This window comes from Dendrobates tinctorius, unplaced genomic scaffold (genome assembly GCF_039654945.1).
Source record: "Dendrobates tinctorius isolate UK_male_01 unplaced genomic scaffold, ASM3965494v1 ptg000115l, whole genome shotgun sequence".
Taxonomy (NCBI): Eukaryota; Metazoa; Chordata; class Amphibia; order Anura; family Dendrobatidae; genus Dendrobates; species Dendrobates tinctorius.
In genome coordinates, this window is record NW_027361783.1 from 10296591 (window position 1) to 10313754 (window position 17164).

The following is a 17164-nucleotide window of genomic DNA, read 5'->3' on the forward strand; positions in this document are numbered from 1 at the left end:
GGGTCACCACTCAGTAATGACAACACCAGCCCTACTCGCTGGGCCTCATTACCTGAGGATATTGGCCGCATGCGGAAGTAGAATTTGCAGGCCTCCCGAAATACGACAAATTTGCTGCGATCGCCTGAAAATCGTTCTGGCAGCGGAAACTTCGGCTCTGCACCGATACCTGCAGATGCCGTTTGCACCTTTGCTACTACCAGGCCCTGCTGCTGAACTGCCCCTTTCAACTCGGAGACCTGTATGGACAGCGCCGCCAACTGGCGGGTTATGGAATCTAATGGATCCATGGACTCCTGAAAAAATGTGGGCCGATTATAATGTCACGGGGGCTTAGTTCAACTAAGGCTGAAATACCCGGGGCCCCTGTGGTGTCCCTTTTACTAGGGGAAACCCTGTCTGACCCTCAACCCAGGGTTTTTGCTGAAGGTGCAAATGCCTGAGCCTCCGACCTTTCCTTATCTCCTGCTCAGCCCTGCACTTAACCCTCCACCCTCCACCCAGTGAGGAGTCACACCACCAAAGCTCCCACACAAATAATGACAGACAGGGAGAACTTAAACTGCACTGCGCCGCACACACACAGGAATAAACAGTAATGTGAACAGGGCACAACTAAACACAAATATGGGAAGGAGAAAGGATAACGACGGATCATACGACACCAGATATGAATCTCTCTCTCTTGAACACCTCCACTCCAGACCGGAACCACTTGGTATGAAACACAAGCTATAATCGGCGACGCCCATATGCCAGTATGACTATTTAAAGACCGTGGGCGTGACTAACCTTGCAACCTGGTCTCCAGCAGGATTAACCCCCGAGAGTCTGAAGATCAAACCGGCGCCACTGAGGCTATAGTGGCTGGAGGTGGAACTACCTCTGCCTGCCGGATGCTGTGGTGTGAACAGCGTCCGACATGACACCTGGACAACCCCTTTAATGTTCCTAACCTAAATAAAAACATGAGAATATGTCAGTTCCACAAATAATATTTACATCCATCCAGGTACCTTATAGATGACGTCGTCTCTTTAGTCGTCCTCCTTCCTTTCTTCTTCTTGTCCAGACCCCATCATTCACATCTCGTCTCTGCAGACTTCCATCTTCTCCGGTCTTCTGCACCAACTCTCCACACAATGCCCTTAAAGATAGAAGTGTCATTATAATGCTCCTAAATGAAAATATCTGCAATATACTGTTGCCTCACACTATTCCCCTCCATCCTCATACTGTCTCCTCTAACATCCCACCTGTTCACCATACTGTCTCCTCATATATTTACCCCCTCATTCTCTAAACTCTCTGCTCACACATACCCCTGACTCCCCATACTGTGTCTGCACACATGCCATCACCCTCACTCCCCATACTGTGTCCACATACATTTTTCCATCGCTACTCATACTGTGTCCACATACATTTACCTGTTCGCTCCCTATCCCGCACACGTCCGCAAGTAGCCATCACTACCTGTCCCTGCACCTTGCTAGCTCATCCCTAAGTTCACACAGGGCGTTTTTGCTGCTTTTTTTTCTGCAGCAAAACCTGATTTCTTGGCAGGAAAGAAGCTGCAGCAAAAATGCAGGTTTAGGCGCTTTTTTGGTGCGGTTTTCATCGCTTTTTTCAAATACGCTGCAAAAAAAGTCAACCAGCGTATTTGAAGCATTTTTCACCATCCATTCAAGTCAATGGGTGAAAAATGCTGGAAAAATGCTGAAAGAACTGACATGCTCTATGTCAAAAAACACAGCGCAAAGCATAAAATCCTGATGACAAAAAAAACTATGTGTGTATGAGATTTCTGAAATCTCATAGGCTTTGCTGGTAATAGAAAAAGCAGCTGAAAAATAGCATAAAAAACGCAGCAAAAAAACGCTGCAAAAATGCAGACAGCCCCTCCAGCGATCAGGACCAGCGAGCACGCTGGTTACCAACGTGAACGTCGGGTTTCTAAGGGCCGCAGGGCAGAGCGGCGCAGACAGACCATCGTAGCTCTGCTATCTGCTACTCCGGTCTGACAGACTGGAGTAGCAGATAGCAGAGCTACTTCAGTCTGTGCACCACTCTGCCTCCACCTCCCGCCCTGCCTGCAGTGCACGCTGGTATCTAGGGTAAATATCAGGTTTCTAAGGGCCCCGCGGCACTTAGAAACCCGATGTTCACATTGGTAACCAGCATGCAGCGTCGCTCATCGCTGGCTCCCACTGCCACACGCAGCGGGGAGGCGATCGCTGCTGAATGTCACACAGCGATCTCGCTGGAGAGATCGCTGATGTGTCACAAAATCAGCTATCTCACCAGCGATATCGCTGTGTGTAACGGGCCCTTTACTAGTGTTCCTGGCCGCACAGGCTGCTGAGGTGCCGGCCATACAGATGGCGCCCCCCGCTGGGAGCTCCTGCAGGCACAGTGTTTATCATTAGGGAATCTCTGCAGGTTAATTATTAGGTAAAAATGAAAAATACAAACACCGGCACCGGACCCCGCAGCCGAGCGCATTCTGGCCCCTATGTCATGATACAGGCCGATGAATCTCAGTGTATCGCAGAGGGGCAAAGGGGCAATGTGTGCTGGGGGTGGAGGGGAGGGGGGAGACCCACGCTGGGGGTGGTGGGGAGGGGGGAGACACATGCTGGGGGTAGCGGGGAGGAGCGGGACGCATGCTGGGGGTGGTGGGGGATGCACGCTTGGGGTGGTGGGACAGGGGTCATTCCTCAGAGATCAAGGGGTTTACACTTCCCTACATGATCATGTACAGGCAGCGACCACCATATACAGCACGGACAGTGGCGCTGGGTGACATCAGTGCCTGCCGGTTTTTTTCTGTGCAACAGCAGCATACGCCCCAAAATGATGCTTGTCAGAGCACACGTTCGCTCTGTCAGCACTATTATAGTCTATATATTCATAGTAACATAGTTTTGAAGGCTGAAGGAAGACCTTATGTCCATCTAGTTCAGCCTATTTTTAGTGCAGCTGTTCTGCATTGTTGATCCTGGGGAAGGCAAAAAACCCACAGAGTAGAAGCCAATTTTCTCCATAGGGGAAAAATTCCTTCACCTAAGCTGGGTCAACCATCTACCTATAATATTCTGTTATTCGTAATATTCGTAATATTCAATCTATACTATACTATCACATTCAGTAATCAAAGTCATTTTATGCTTGTGTGTGTGTGAAGCCCATTCACTATCTCCATCTATCCCCCACCCCCTGAAGATGGCTGGACCATCATTGTAAATACATCATTGTAAATACACACCTGTGCTTTGTATCACCCCCACCTCATTGTAGATTGTAAGCTCTCACGAGCAGGGTCGTCTTATTTCGCTTTAATTATTGTATTGTTAACGTTGTTACTTATGACTGCTGTGTTTGAAACTGTTCAACTGTAAAGCGCTGAGGAATATGTTGGCGCTATATAAATAAAGATTATTATTATTATTGTACTATTAAAGGCCCCATCCGCTTATATGCCCGAATCGCGTTTTGTGGGGGGGTTGGACTTAAGCACTGACGGGACCAACGAATAGGTGGCAGAACGCAGTTTGAAAGCACCTGACCTGGGCCTGCATACAAAACATCACATATAATGTAATAATGTATAGCAGTATATATGGTATATAATGCATGATGTGCTGGAACAAGGCTCAGGGGCAGTCAGTGTATGATTATGTATACACGGTCTGTAGCTGCTCTGGAACTTTAATGCATTTCTGGTGAAGATGGAACCACTGACAGCTGACCTGATAAAGCTGCAGCAAAAACTCATGATACCATGCCTCAAAGTATCGCTGACACAAGACTCTGGGTCCGGCCCTGTCCCTGACCTCATGCCATGTCCCCTTGCTGACCTCTGCTCTCAGTCTCCTCTCTGGTGAAGATGTGAAGGTGCAGCAGACCTGAGTGCTGGTAGTAAGATCAGGAGACACCTTCACACAGCAGGCAGTCACACAGAAAGCAGGAATTAGATGAAGGCGAGCCCTGTCACATGCCTCCTGCCTGGCCCCCTGTCTCTGCTGACCTCCTCTCTGGCAGTGAAAGAGGCACGCAGGTGACATCAGGTCAGCAGACACAGCACACAGCCTGAAGTGTCTGCAATATGGGGATACCGGCCGACACTTCTACACCCGGCCGGCACTTGTACACATCTAATACAGACAGTGCCAGGCCCGGCGGCACCGATCTACTGAAGCAGCAGAAAGCCGGGCCATGGACAGTGAATGCCCCTGCCTGCAAGGGCCCATGATGGATGGGCGTGGGATCCGAGACCCCTGCAGCAGCCAGAAAAATGCGGTGGGACGGCAGGCCGGAAGAATGATGTGGGCGGGTGGCCCGGAAGAATGAGGTGGGCGGGCGGGCGGGCAGGCCCGGAAAAATGAGGTTTGCGGCCTGGAAGAATGAGGTAGGTGGGCGGGCAGGCCCAGAAGAATAAGGCGGGCGGGCAGGCCAGGGAGAATGAGGTGGGCGGGCAGGGGGCGGGCCAACCCAAGACTTAATTAAAAAAAAAAAAACTTGCAAACTTGAACAGGGGCCACCCCACGCAATCCTGGTGCCCTAGGCACGTGCCCACGGGTGCCTAATGGTAAGTACGGCCCTGGTCCCAGGCACCAGCAGAGCACCACTGCTACGGCATGCACGCTTCACCTACAAATTCAAATGCCCTGTTAGGTAGCTGAGCAAGACTCTTCTGACTTACTCGAGATAGTAGTGCTTCTGGAATTAATTTCTCCATCCAATGGACTAGTGTTTTGCTCATTTGCCAAATGATTGGCAGACCACTTACAGAGTATTCCTAGTAATTCTGATTACTACCCAGTATAAATGCATCTTAAGAGTAAATTCCGACAGGAGATTTGTCGGGCCTTACCCTTCTTCTATACCTTGAATTGGTAATTTATTGGTTAACAAACATTGTGTTTTATTCCATATGACATATTAGGATGTTTTACCACAAAATTAATTTTATTGAATTATTTTTATATTGATAAATGGTGGGCCTTAAGGATCATTTATCCAGTAGGCTCAACGTACTCCGGTCTGACACTTTGAATATGTCATACACCTCTGTGACAAGATAATGTAATAAACTTTTTTAAATCCATTGCTTTCAGAATGTTTTCAAATCTATTTAGCCATGTTCTCCAGTAGTGAGCCAAGTTATTGATGTCAGTTGTACAGATAAGCTGATTGATCTGCGGAGGATCGTGTTTGAGTCTAATTTCTTGAAATCACTTTTTCACGTGAATTCAAACATTTTGAAATTCGATTCGATGTTCGTAAAATAAAAAAACCTTGCCTGGCACTATTTCCCATACTACTGAAGGATCAGACTGTGGGCCTCCCCATAATGCCTTGCAGCTATGACATCTTACGGCTTATCAACCTTGTACCCTGGTAGTCAGTACTTGGTTCACCAGAAATCAGTGGTTCCCAGTGGAGCATAGTTTGCAAGTCAGAGTTGTTTTCCATCTCCAGAGTCACTGGGTAGGTCTCTTTCTTCTGTGGCATGGAAGCTGTTATGGCCAGTGGGGTGGTCTCTCCTGTAGAGTGTAAAGTCTTATAGTCATTGGGGTCTTCTCTCTCTCCTGTAGAGTGCAAATTCCTATGGTCAGCGGGGTCCTCTTTCTTCTGTAGAGTGTAATATTTTATGATCAGTGAAGTCCTCTCTCTCCTATAAATTGTAAGCTTTTATGATCAGAATGGTTCTCTCTTTCTTTCTCTCTCCCTCTCTCTTCTCCCCAACATGTATTTTCCAAGCAACTACAAACTTTACAGCTTTGAGATTTGTGCACATTCATTTGCAGTGAATCATAGTCTTTGGGAATGTTCAGCGAAGCCAGTGAATTCTAATGTAAAAAGATCCACAAGTCTCTAGTCAGTTGTATCACATTTTTGGAACATGTACAGATGCTCTGCTTCTTTTGGTCTGTTTAGTGATGTAGAACAGGAGGTTTTTGTGCTGTAGTTGTAGAATTCAAGTTCTTGGTATTTGATTCACTTGTACATTAAGATCTACATCCTTCTTTATCTAGTCACACATTCAGCCTGTCCCCACATCTTGTGTGCGGCTGCATGACTTCCTATGCAGCTGAACGCCCTGGCCCTGAGTGCTGGTGGCAGTGCCGAGTTTTGATGCCAACGACTCCCACAAGTTTCTCGCATTGCAGTTGCAAGTGTGACATAATATTATCATTATTGCTATTCTTGATTTACTGATTTTTTACCGATGCCTTGATATAGTGGATCAGGTGGATCAGGAGAGTCTAATATTTGTCTCACTCTGTATAACACTGGGTGGATTTTATGGTCAATTTATTATTTCTCTTAATGTAAAATAAAGAAGGGGTCAAAGTACAAATCTTGTTGGTCCCAGAAATACAGTCTATACCAAAAGGATAAAATCGGTTTAGCTGGTATTTACTAGAGATGAGCAAGCACTTAAATGCTCAGATGCTCGTTACTCAAACCAAGCAATTTCCAATGCTCAGATGTGCGATTCAAGTAGAGAGTGTAATGGGAGTCAATTGTAAATCTGAGCATTTTTCCAGCAGTCCCTACAAGAAGGTCTGATGGGCAGTGAAACTGTTGAAATGGGTGGAAAAAGTGCTGAATGAAAGGAGAACAGCTTGGTTAGATATCTGGAAGCAGCTCTGACTCCCATATTGCTGCTGAGAACGATAGTATCACAGTTTTACTCCACTTTAAGAACTGACAATAAAACATTCAAAATCGACAAGAAATTGGAGTTTACTTGAAAAAAAATTTTAAGGAACATTCTTTCCTGCTTAAAGACTGGTATGTAAGGCAAACTTTAATCAAAATAATAATTTAAGTAAGCCGAAATTAATTTTTTTATTAAAAAAATTGGAAATTTCAGTGTAATTTATGAAAGAAGCAAGAACTGCCAAAAATGTGATAAAAGAGGAACTCAGATACACCTTAAGTTAGACATAAAGTAGTGCATCATGCACATTTTCTTCAAATTGTCATGTACTGATACTCCTAGGCTCATAAAGGCTATGCGTTGAGTGAAAAGCCTTCCAAAAATTACAAGCAGCATCACCCATACACCCTTGAAAGCACCAACTGTAGTATCTCATTCAAATATTCTGAACAAAGTGTAATTGTAGTAATCTTATACTCATAAAAGTTCTGCACAGTGTAAAGCCTGCCAAAAATTACAAGCAGGGTAAACTTTGAAGGCAAAACTGGAAGGCCTCATTAAAATATTAAGAAAGTGTAGTTAATGTGCTCCGAACAAGCTCTGAACAAAGTGCTAAGCCATGAAAAAATGATAAGGAAGGTAATCCATAGACCCTTGAAGGCAACAACAAGAAGTCCTCATTAAAATATTAAGAAAGTGTAGTGCTGTGCTCCGACACTCACAAAGGCTCTCAACAAAGTGCTAAGCGATAACAAAATTATAAGTAGGGTCATCCACTCATCCATATACCCTTGAAGGCAACACTGCCGGGCCTCATTCAAATATTGAAGATTTATAACACTTTATGTGCTGCTTTTATCTGGTATTTTGGAAAAGTTGGAGCTACTCCAAGCTTTGTTCATATTCATCAGAGTGAGCCTGTCAGCCCTTTATGCTGACAGGCGAAAGTGCCTGTTTGTTTTGACCCCCCTGGTGGCATTGAAAACCAGCTCAGACAAGATACTAGTAGCAGGGCAGCACAAAATCTCCATGGCACAGAGCGTGATCTCATGCCAGGTGTCCAACTTTGAGACCCAATAGCTGAAGGACACAGATGAATTAAGGAGTACGCTGGTTTTGTTATCCAGGTATAGCTTGACTATAGCTTGACTATCTGTAAAAACTTTTCTCTCCTTGTCAAAAATACCTGGTCATCATCACTTGGATTCAGGGATAGTGTCATGAAATAGGCCCAGGCCTTTGACAATGCACCCCTGCTTCTGCTGTGTGTCTCTTCGCCTTTCCACTTTGGTTGGGGAAGGAAGCTTGCCACCTGCTGCTAGCGTTGCCTGATGGGAATTTTTCCAACATATTTTCCACAATGGACTTCTGTTATAGCACTATTTTACTAGACCTCTCTGCTTCATGAAGGAGGGATGCAAGGTTCTTCTTGTAGCATGGGCCTAGCAGGGTGAACAACCATTACTCTATTTTGGACAATATGAATGCAATGTGAGGCTCACGGGAAAAGCAGCGGTACATAAAGTCTGCAGTATGTGCCAAGGTCCTTCAGCCAAGACTTCCCTTTCTCCACCATGATGACTACTATCCATCTCTTCCTGATCCTCCATCTCTTCCTCCTCTTTAACCTCCTCAGCCCATCCACGTAGGAGAGACAGGATGAAGCTTGTGTGGGTACTAGCCTGTGTTAGCCAGCATTTGTTGCTTCTCCTCCTACTCATCTTTGATGTTCTCACTGTTACCTAATCCACAGTAAGCAGATGGGATGAGGCTGGGCTGGATAGCATCTCCCTTTCTCATGTCTTCCTCTATCTCCACCTGGTCTGTATATAAAGCTTCATATTTAATTGTCAGCAGCAACTGTTTAAGTAGGCACAGAAGCAATATCATTGCAATGATTATGGCTTCATCACCCCTCACCATATTTGTGGAGTCCTCAAAGTCTTGGAGAACTGCACAAATGTCAGACATCCATGCCCACTGTTCTGTTTTTATGTGCAGAGGCTGACTAGAACACTGACGGGCATGTTGGAGCTGGTATTTCACAACTAGCCTCTGCTTCTCACAAAACCTTGCCAGAATGTGCAGTGTGTAGTTCCAGGGTGTGGTCATGTCGCACACTAGTCAGTGAGCTGGCACTTGCATGCACTGCTGCAGCACTGCTAGAGTGGCAGCAGCTGTAGATGACTTGCCAAAATGGCTGCTGAGGTTGACCTTGACACCTCAGTAGTGCCCCCAGCTGATTGCCTCCATGCCATGCTGCATTGATGCAGTAATTGATGCAAAAGGACCTCTGACCAAGTATTGAGTGCATTTACTGAACATACATTTCATTAGGCCAACATTTCAGATTTTAAAATAATTTTTCAATTTGTTTTTATAAAGTGTTCCAATCTGCTGAGATAATGACTTTTGGGTTTTCATTGGCCATAATCATCAACATTAACAGAAATAAACACTTGAAGTAGATCACTCGGTTTGTAATTACTCTATATAATATATGAGCTTCACTTTTTGTATTGAAGAACTGAAATAAATTAACTTTTAGATGATATTCTAATTTTGTGAGAAGCACCCGTACCACCGTAATGTAACAAGAACCGCGTTAAACTGTATGGATGACTAACTGAATCTATATGATACAGCGACGATATAAATCTTTGTACCATGTTAGCTAGTAGATAGAAATATATTTGAGAGTCCTCAGTGGTTGATACCTTTTAATGGCTAACTGAAAAAATGGTATTAAATTACAAGCTTTCATGACTACTCATGTCTCTTCATCAGGCATAGGATATAACAAAATCTGAAGAGTCACATATTTATGAACAACAGGGCACAAAAGTTTTTTTGGAGTTTCATTTACCATCAAAATGTAACACAAAGTACATAATCTATAATATAACTGGCTAAGCGTCACTCTGTCCGAAGCCTTTATAGACTGCGCAAGCTTGACGCACCTGCGCAGTCTGGCTCCAGACAGAATGAGGCAGCCAGCGGTGAGGAGTGTGTATGGTGTTGGAGATGGCGGTACGCATGCACACTGCATACCGCTATGTCCGGCGCCATACTTACGTACTTACTTGACCAGGAGGAGCGTTGCTGCGGCGCTTCTCTGCCAGAGACTGGGCAGGAGTGAGGCCGGAATCGCGCATGCTCATAGCGTGATCCGGCACCATTTTACTGAAGACAAATTTGCAGTGTGTCTTCAGCAATATGGTGCCAGACAGCGCTTTGGGCATGCGCGTTCTCCGGCGCCAGACTTCTCCCCCAGCCTCCAGCAGAACGTGACAGGCAGCGCTGGAGCATAAGGAAGAAGGGTGAGTATAAATGTTTTTTTTGTATGTGTGTAGTTTAATAGGGGTGAGGGGGACCATGCATACCAGGAAAGGGGGGTGAGGGGATCATGCATACCACAAAAGGGGAGTGAGGGGACCATGCATACCATGAAAGGGGGGTGAGGGGACCATGCATACCAGGAAAGGGGGGTGAGGGGATCATGCATACCACAAAAGGGGAGTGAGGGGACCATGCATACCAGGAAAGGGGGGTGAGGGGACCATACATACCATGAAAGGGGGGTGAAGGGACCATGCATACCATGAAAGGGGAGTGAGGGGACCATGCATACCATGGAAGGGGGGGTGAGGGGACCATGCATACCAGGAAAGGGGGGTGAGGGTACCATGCATACAGGAAACGGGGGTGAGGGGACCATTCATACCACGAAAGGGGGGGTGAGGGGACCATGCATACCATGAAAGGGGGGTGAGGGGACCATGCATACCATGAAAGGGGGGTGAGAGGACCATGCATACCACGAAAGGCGGGTGAGGGGACCACGCATACCAGGAAAAGGGGATGAGGGGACCATGCATACCATGAAAGGAGGGTGAGGGGACCACGCATACCAGGAAAGGGGGGAGAGGGGACCACGCATACCAGGAAAGGGGGATGAGGGCACCATGCATACCAGGAAAGGTGGGTGAGGGGACCACGCATACCACGAAAGGAGGGTGAGGGGACCACGCTTACCACAAAATGGGGGTGAGGGGACCATGCATACCATGAAAGGAGGGTGAGGGGCCCATGCATACTAGGAAAGGGGGGTGAGGGCACCATGCATACCACTAAAGGGGGGTGAGGGGACCATGCATACCACAAAAAGAGGGTGAGGGGACCACGCATACCACGAAAGGAGGGTGAGGGGAAAAACGCATACCACGAAAGGAGGGTGAGGGGACCACACATACCACGAAAGGGGAGTGAGGGGACCACGCATACCACGAAAGGAGAGTGAGGGGACCATGCATACCATGAAAGGATAGTGAGGGGACCATGCACACCACAAAAAGGGGGGTGAGAGGACCATGCATACCACAAAAGGGGAGTGAGGGGACCATGCATACCACAAAAGGGGGGTGAGGGGACCTTGAATACCACAAAAGGGGGGTGAGGGGACCATGCATATCATGAAAAGGGGGTGAGAGGACCATGCATATGAGGATTGGGGGTTAGGGGGCCATGCATACCAAGATAGGAGTGGTGAGGGGACCATGCATACCAGGATGAGGAATAGGGTGCCATGCTTACCAGGATTGGGGGGATGAGGGTACCATGCATAGCAGTATAGGGGGGTGAGGGGACCACGCATACCACGAAAGGGGAGTGAGGGGACCATGCATACAATAAAAGGGGGGTGAGGGAACCACACACACCACGAACGGGGAATGAGGGGACCATGGATACCACGAAAGGGGGGTGAGGGGCACCATGCATACCTTGAAAGGGGAGTGAGGGGACCACGCATACCACGAAAGGGGGTTAGGGGACCATGCATACCACGAAAGGGGGGTGAGGTGACCATGCATACCACGAAAAGGGGTAGGGGACCACGCATACCACAAAAGGGGGTGAGGGGACCATGCATACAATGAAAGGGGGGTGAGGGGACCACGCATACCACAAAAGGGGAGTGAGGGTACCATGCATACCACGAAAGGGGGGTTAGGGGACCATGCATACCACGAAAGGGGGGTGAGGGTACCATGCATACCACAAAAAGGGTGGTGAGGGGACCATGTATACCAGGATTGGGAGGCGAGGGGACCATGCATACCAGGATTGGGGGGTGAGAGGACCTTTCATACCAGGATAGGGGGGTGAGAGGACCATGCATACCAGGATAGGGGGGTGAGAGGACCATGCATACCAGGATTGGGGGGTCAGAGTATCATGCATATGAGGATTGCGGGGGTTAGGGGGTCATGCATACCAGGATGGGGGGGTGAGGGGACCATGCATACCAGGATTAGGAATAGGGTGCCATGCTTACCAGGATTTGGGGGGGTGAGGGTTCCATGCATACCATGAAAGGAGGGTGAGGGGACCATGCATACCACTAAAGGGGGTGAGGGGACCATGCATACCATGAAAGGGGAGTGCGGGGACCATGCATACCACGCAAGGAGGGTGGGTGGACCATGCATACCACGAAAGGAGGGTGAGGGGACCATGCATACCATGAAATTGAGGGTGAGGGGACCAAATACACCACAAAAGGAGGGTGAGGGGACCATGTATACCACGAATGAGGAGTGAGGAGACCATGTATACCAAGAAAGGAGGGTGAGAGGACCATGCATACCACGAAAGGGGAGTGAGGGTACTATGCATACCATGAAAGGAGGGTGAGGGGACCATGCATACCATGAAATGGGAGTGAGGAGAAAACGCATGCCACGTAAGGGGAGTGACAGGACCATGCATACCATGAAATGGGGGTGAGGGGACCATGCATACCATGAAAGGGGGGTGAGGGGACCATGCATACCACAAAAAGGGTGGTGAGGGGACCATGTATACCAGGAGTGGGGGGCGAGGGGACCATGCATAACAGGATTGGGGGGCAAGAGGACCATTCATACCAGGATAGGGGGGTGAGAGGACCATGCATACCAGGACTGGGGGGTGAGGGGACCATGCATACCAGGATAGGTGGGGTGAGGGGACCATGCATACCATGATTGGGGGGTGAGAATTCCATGCATACAAGGATTGGGGGTGTTAGGGGGCCATGCATACCGGGATGGGGGGGTGAGGGGACCATGCATACCAGGATTAGGAATAGGGTGCCATGCTTACCAGGATTTGGGGGGGTGAGGGTTACATGCATAGCAGGATAGGGATGAGGTGTGCCATGCACACCAGGATAGGAGGGGGGCAGCACATACCAGGATGGGAGACCATATACCCATAAAAATGCCTGCCACCCGGGCATAGAACGGGTTCATAGCTAGTAGTATATAGATGAGTAACTGAATCCAGACAAATTTTTTCAACGCTTTTTTGGGGTGTTATATACAACTGAAATGTAACAGAAAGCACATAATACTCTATTGATGACTATTTAAATCCAGGCAAATTCCTCAATGCTTTTTAGAAGTGTTATATACCACCCCAATATCATAGAAAACAACTAAAACTCTATTGTCAAGTAATTAAATCCAGACATATTTTTCAACGCTTTTTTGGAGTATTATATATCACCGAAATGTAACAGAAATCAACTATTGCTGTATGGGTGACTTATTGAATCCAGACAAATTATTTCAATGCTTTTTTAGAGTGTTATATACCCCTATATATGTTCGGATAGGTATATTGATGAAGTACTTATTGTTTGGGATGTTGATGTACAATTGTTTTCTAATTTTGTTGTCCTCTTACACATAAATGATATAGGTATGTTTTTTGCACATTTTATAGGGGGTAGGACCCTTAACTTCCCTGACCTGACCATGAGGATTGGAGATGGTGACTACATCCACACTGATATATACAAATAAAAGACTTCCTTCTCATCCCCCCCAGTGGGGGTGGTCTTTGTTGTCCTTTCTCATTCTCAGGTTATATATGTATATATATATATATATATATATATATATATTTATATATACATTACATATCTATCTATCTATATCTATCTATCTATCTATCTATCTGTCTATCTATATATATAAAGCCAACTGGCACTAATTGTTTAATTGTTTTTTCCACTGAGACAGCAAGTACCTTTTGGCCCTGAAGGCAGGCGTTCCTATAAGGCAGTATTTGAAAGCCCGCCAGATCTGGTCGGACATTTACAACTTTGGTAGAGAGTGCAAAAATCTATTACAAAGATTTTCCACTTGAGGGTTGGCTAAGAGGGTCCTATGCAGAGCATTCCATAGAGCCAAATCTATGTCCTGTTGGACTCTGGCAAAAAGGAAAAAGAAAACCAGCTGGTCAGAGTTATTGGCACATTTGATAAACGAGCAGGGGAACAGTAAATATTTTTGCAAATACTGGCCAATCTTGAGAGCAGACCTGGATTTAAAGGATATTATAGGTATTTTTCCATCGGTGACCTACTGGAGAGGCATCAATTTATGTGAACAATTGACACATAGCCATTTTATATTCAAAAAGCCCCAAGAACATCTAAGTCAGGGTTACCAATAGAGGGGTTCCTCGCCCTGTAAGCCTTGCACTTTTTGCAAATATGAAATAATTTATGAACCCCTTTGATGATCTAAAGTTCGTTATAAAGGATAAAATAAATTGTAAAACCAAGGGGGTGATATACAACCTTGTGTCCATGCCCTAAATCAGGGTTCCCCAATTCCAGTCCTCAAGGCCCACCAACAGGTCATGTTTTCAGGATTTCCTTAGTATTGCCCAGGTGATAATTCCATCACCTGTGCAATACAAAGGAAATCCTGAAACATGACCTGTTGGTGGGCCTTGAGGACTGGAGTTGGGGAACACTGCCCTAAATTATACATAGGAAAGACGAATCAAGAACTAAAGAAAAGAATCTCCTAACATCTGAGTGCAATAAATATGGAAGTAAACACGCCACTTTCTGTGTATAAGAGATCTTATCATACCATGAATCCCTTAGCTCTCTGATTTTGGGGTATATGACATTTGAGTTTGGGCCCAAGGAGAGGAGATCTGAATAAGCTTCTTCTGCAAGAAGAATCAAAATGGATCTTCAGACTGAACTCCCGCTGTCTAATTGGCCTGAATGAGAGCTTTACGTATACATCATTTTTATTAGACGGACTAAATTTATATCAAAGGGAAGTCATAATTAAACAAACCTGTCATAAAAGACAAAAAAACTTTATTTAGAAGATTATTTATGATGGTTAATTTATTATTTATTTATGAGAAGTAGAGATGAGTGAAAGTGTTCAGAAAATGTTCACCAATCTCAAATTCGACACAAACGTACCACATTCGGATTCATGTTCGCTTTCACGAGCATTTTTACTGAAAGTCGGTCACAGTTTGGTAAATCATTGCGTTTTCACTAATGCTTTTGTATTTCTCTGGCTATGATAGTGGTGCTGTATGATGAGCAGGTATGGCGGAGGAACGTGTTTGATGAGGGGAGGGGGTGTGGAGGGGTTAAAGGAGCGTCTAAAGAGATTATAGAAGCGGCTCACGCTTGCTTTTTTCCACTTAACTTTATGCGTGTTGATTCCGGCAACAAATCAGGGCACAGGAAACATCCACAACGTCATGACACAAGGTCTTCTGTGATTGGGTGCTGAAGTCACATGTCCCTGGCCATATAAAAAGCAGACCTCCTGCTTTGCTGGCGCCATTTGCTCAATGTCACAGTGCAGAAAGGTTTCTCCCGCTCTAGAGCTGGTGCTGCTGAATGTGAACTTGTCAGTGAAATAGATAAGATCCTGTTTTGTTTGAAATTGATCTTCCAGCATTGAAGTAGATTGTGAAATACTGTGTGGCAGTCTCTGGAAGCCCCAGCTGTTACAAATCATCTGTGCCTGGTGGTGACCCTATGCCGTGGCAACCTCACACACGTGCCTTGCATGGCTCACATCTTCAACCTACCGATTAATTGATTGATATGAGATGTTCCAACATGGTGGAATTCCCCTCTGCACATGTTGCAGCAGCTGTGGCAGCAGCAACAAGCCCTTGTGCAGTATGTCCTTTTGCAGAGCCTGGGCCAACTCAGTTCGTACATGGTGCAAATCATGCTTGAGGAGTGGGACAGGTGAAGGACCTCTTCACCCTCCTGCACAGTTTTGAAATGGCTATTAAGATGGTTGGCACTGATGATGCCATCATCAGCATCACTATTCCGGTCATCTACATGCTGGAGCACACTTTGAATAGTGTGCGTCAGTAGCTGATGGTCCCAGAGGAAGAGTTGGAAGCAGGGGAGGATGCGGAAGGCATAACAATATATCAAAGTTCCAGACTGTCGTCGCACAGGCGGTTGCAACGTCCAACCCTGGGAATGTCAAGGCGTCACCGCTAAAACATTAGCAGCAGCAGCTGGAGTGTAAGTGGCATTAGCAATTTCTGTGAGTTGTTTAACACATTTTTAGACCAGCCCGTGCATCAGGAGAACAGAGTACAAGTCTGTCACATTGTGAGTGACTGGAGAGGATTGTGCTGAAGTATCTGGAATTTAAAATCTATGCTCTCTGGGGGAGTTTGGACCCTTTCACATTTTGCTCTTCAAAAATAGAAGAGTGGCCTGAGATTGCCTGTCATGTTTGGCAGCTAGCTTTCTCTCAGAACGTGTCTTCAGCGCTGCTGGTGGTGTCCTGACAGATAAGCACATCCGGCTGTCCCCTCATATGTTTCATGTACCTAATATTATTTGAATCACTAATTGGTTATGGATATATTTTGAAATGATGGACATATTCTTCATCAATTTAAATATAAGGGACAATTGATGATCAGATATATTTTATCTGCATAATATAATTATGATTGGTAATTGATTGGCTGACTGTAATTTAGCAGCAATTCTTAGAATATATATTAATCATAATATAAATATCATCAATAACCCCCAAAAGGAAATTAACAATAATGAAGAAAAAAAATTGATGATTGACCAAAATAATGTATTATTTTAATATGTAGTGAAAGTATTAACATACATATCTGATCCCTTAGTGTGGCCAGTGACTTGTGCGATAGCACAGTCCATACATGTTGATCATAGCTAATGACATGCGCAGTAGCAGAAGATATTGGCAGGTCATGTTAGGCTAGTTAGTCTTGTGTAGGCACCCATGTCTTCTTGTAAATTACTTGGCCGACACCTATGTCAGTTCTGGTCACATGACTTCGGAAATTCCTGTTGCGATGTTCTTGTGTGCATCGCACAGGTAATTTTTGTTATTAACCCCTTAGTGGCTGAGACAATGTAGACCTTAATGACCAAGCCAAATTCAACAATTCTGACCAGTGTTACTTTATGTGATGATAACTCTGGAATACTTCAACATATCCCACTGACTCTGACACTGTTTTTTCATGACATATTGTACTTCATGATAGTGGTAAAATTTCTTCGATATGACTTGCATTTATTTAGGAAAAAATTAAAATTTGGCAAAAATGTTGAAAATTTGGCAATTTTCAAACTTGTCATTTTTGTACTCTCAAATT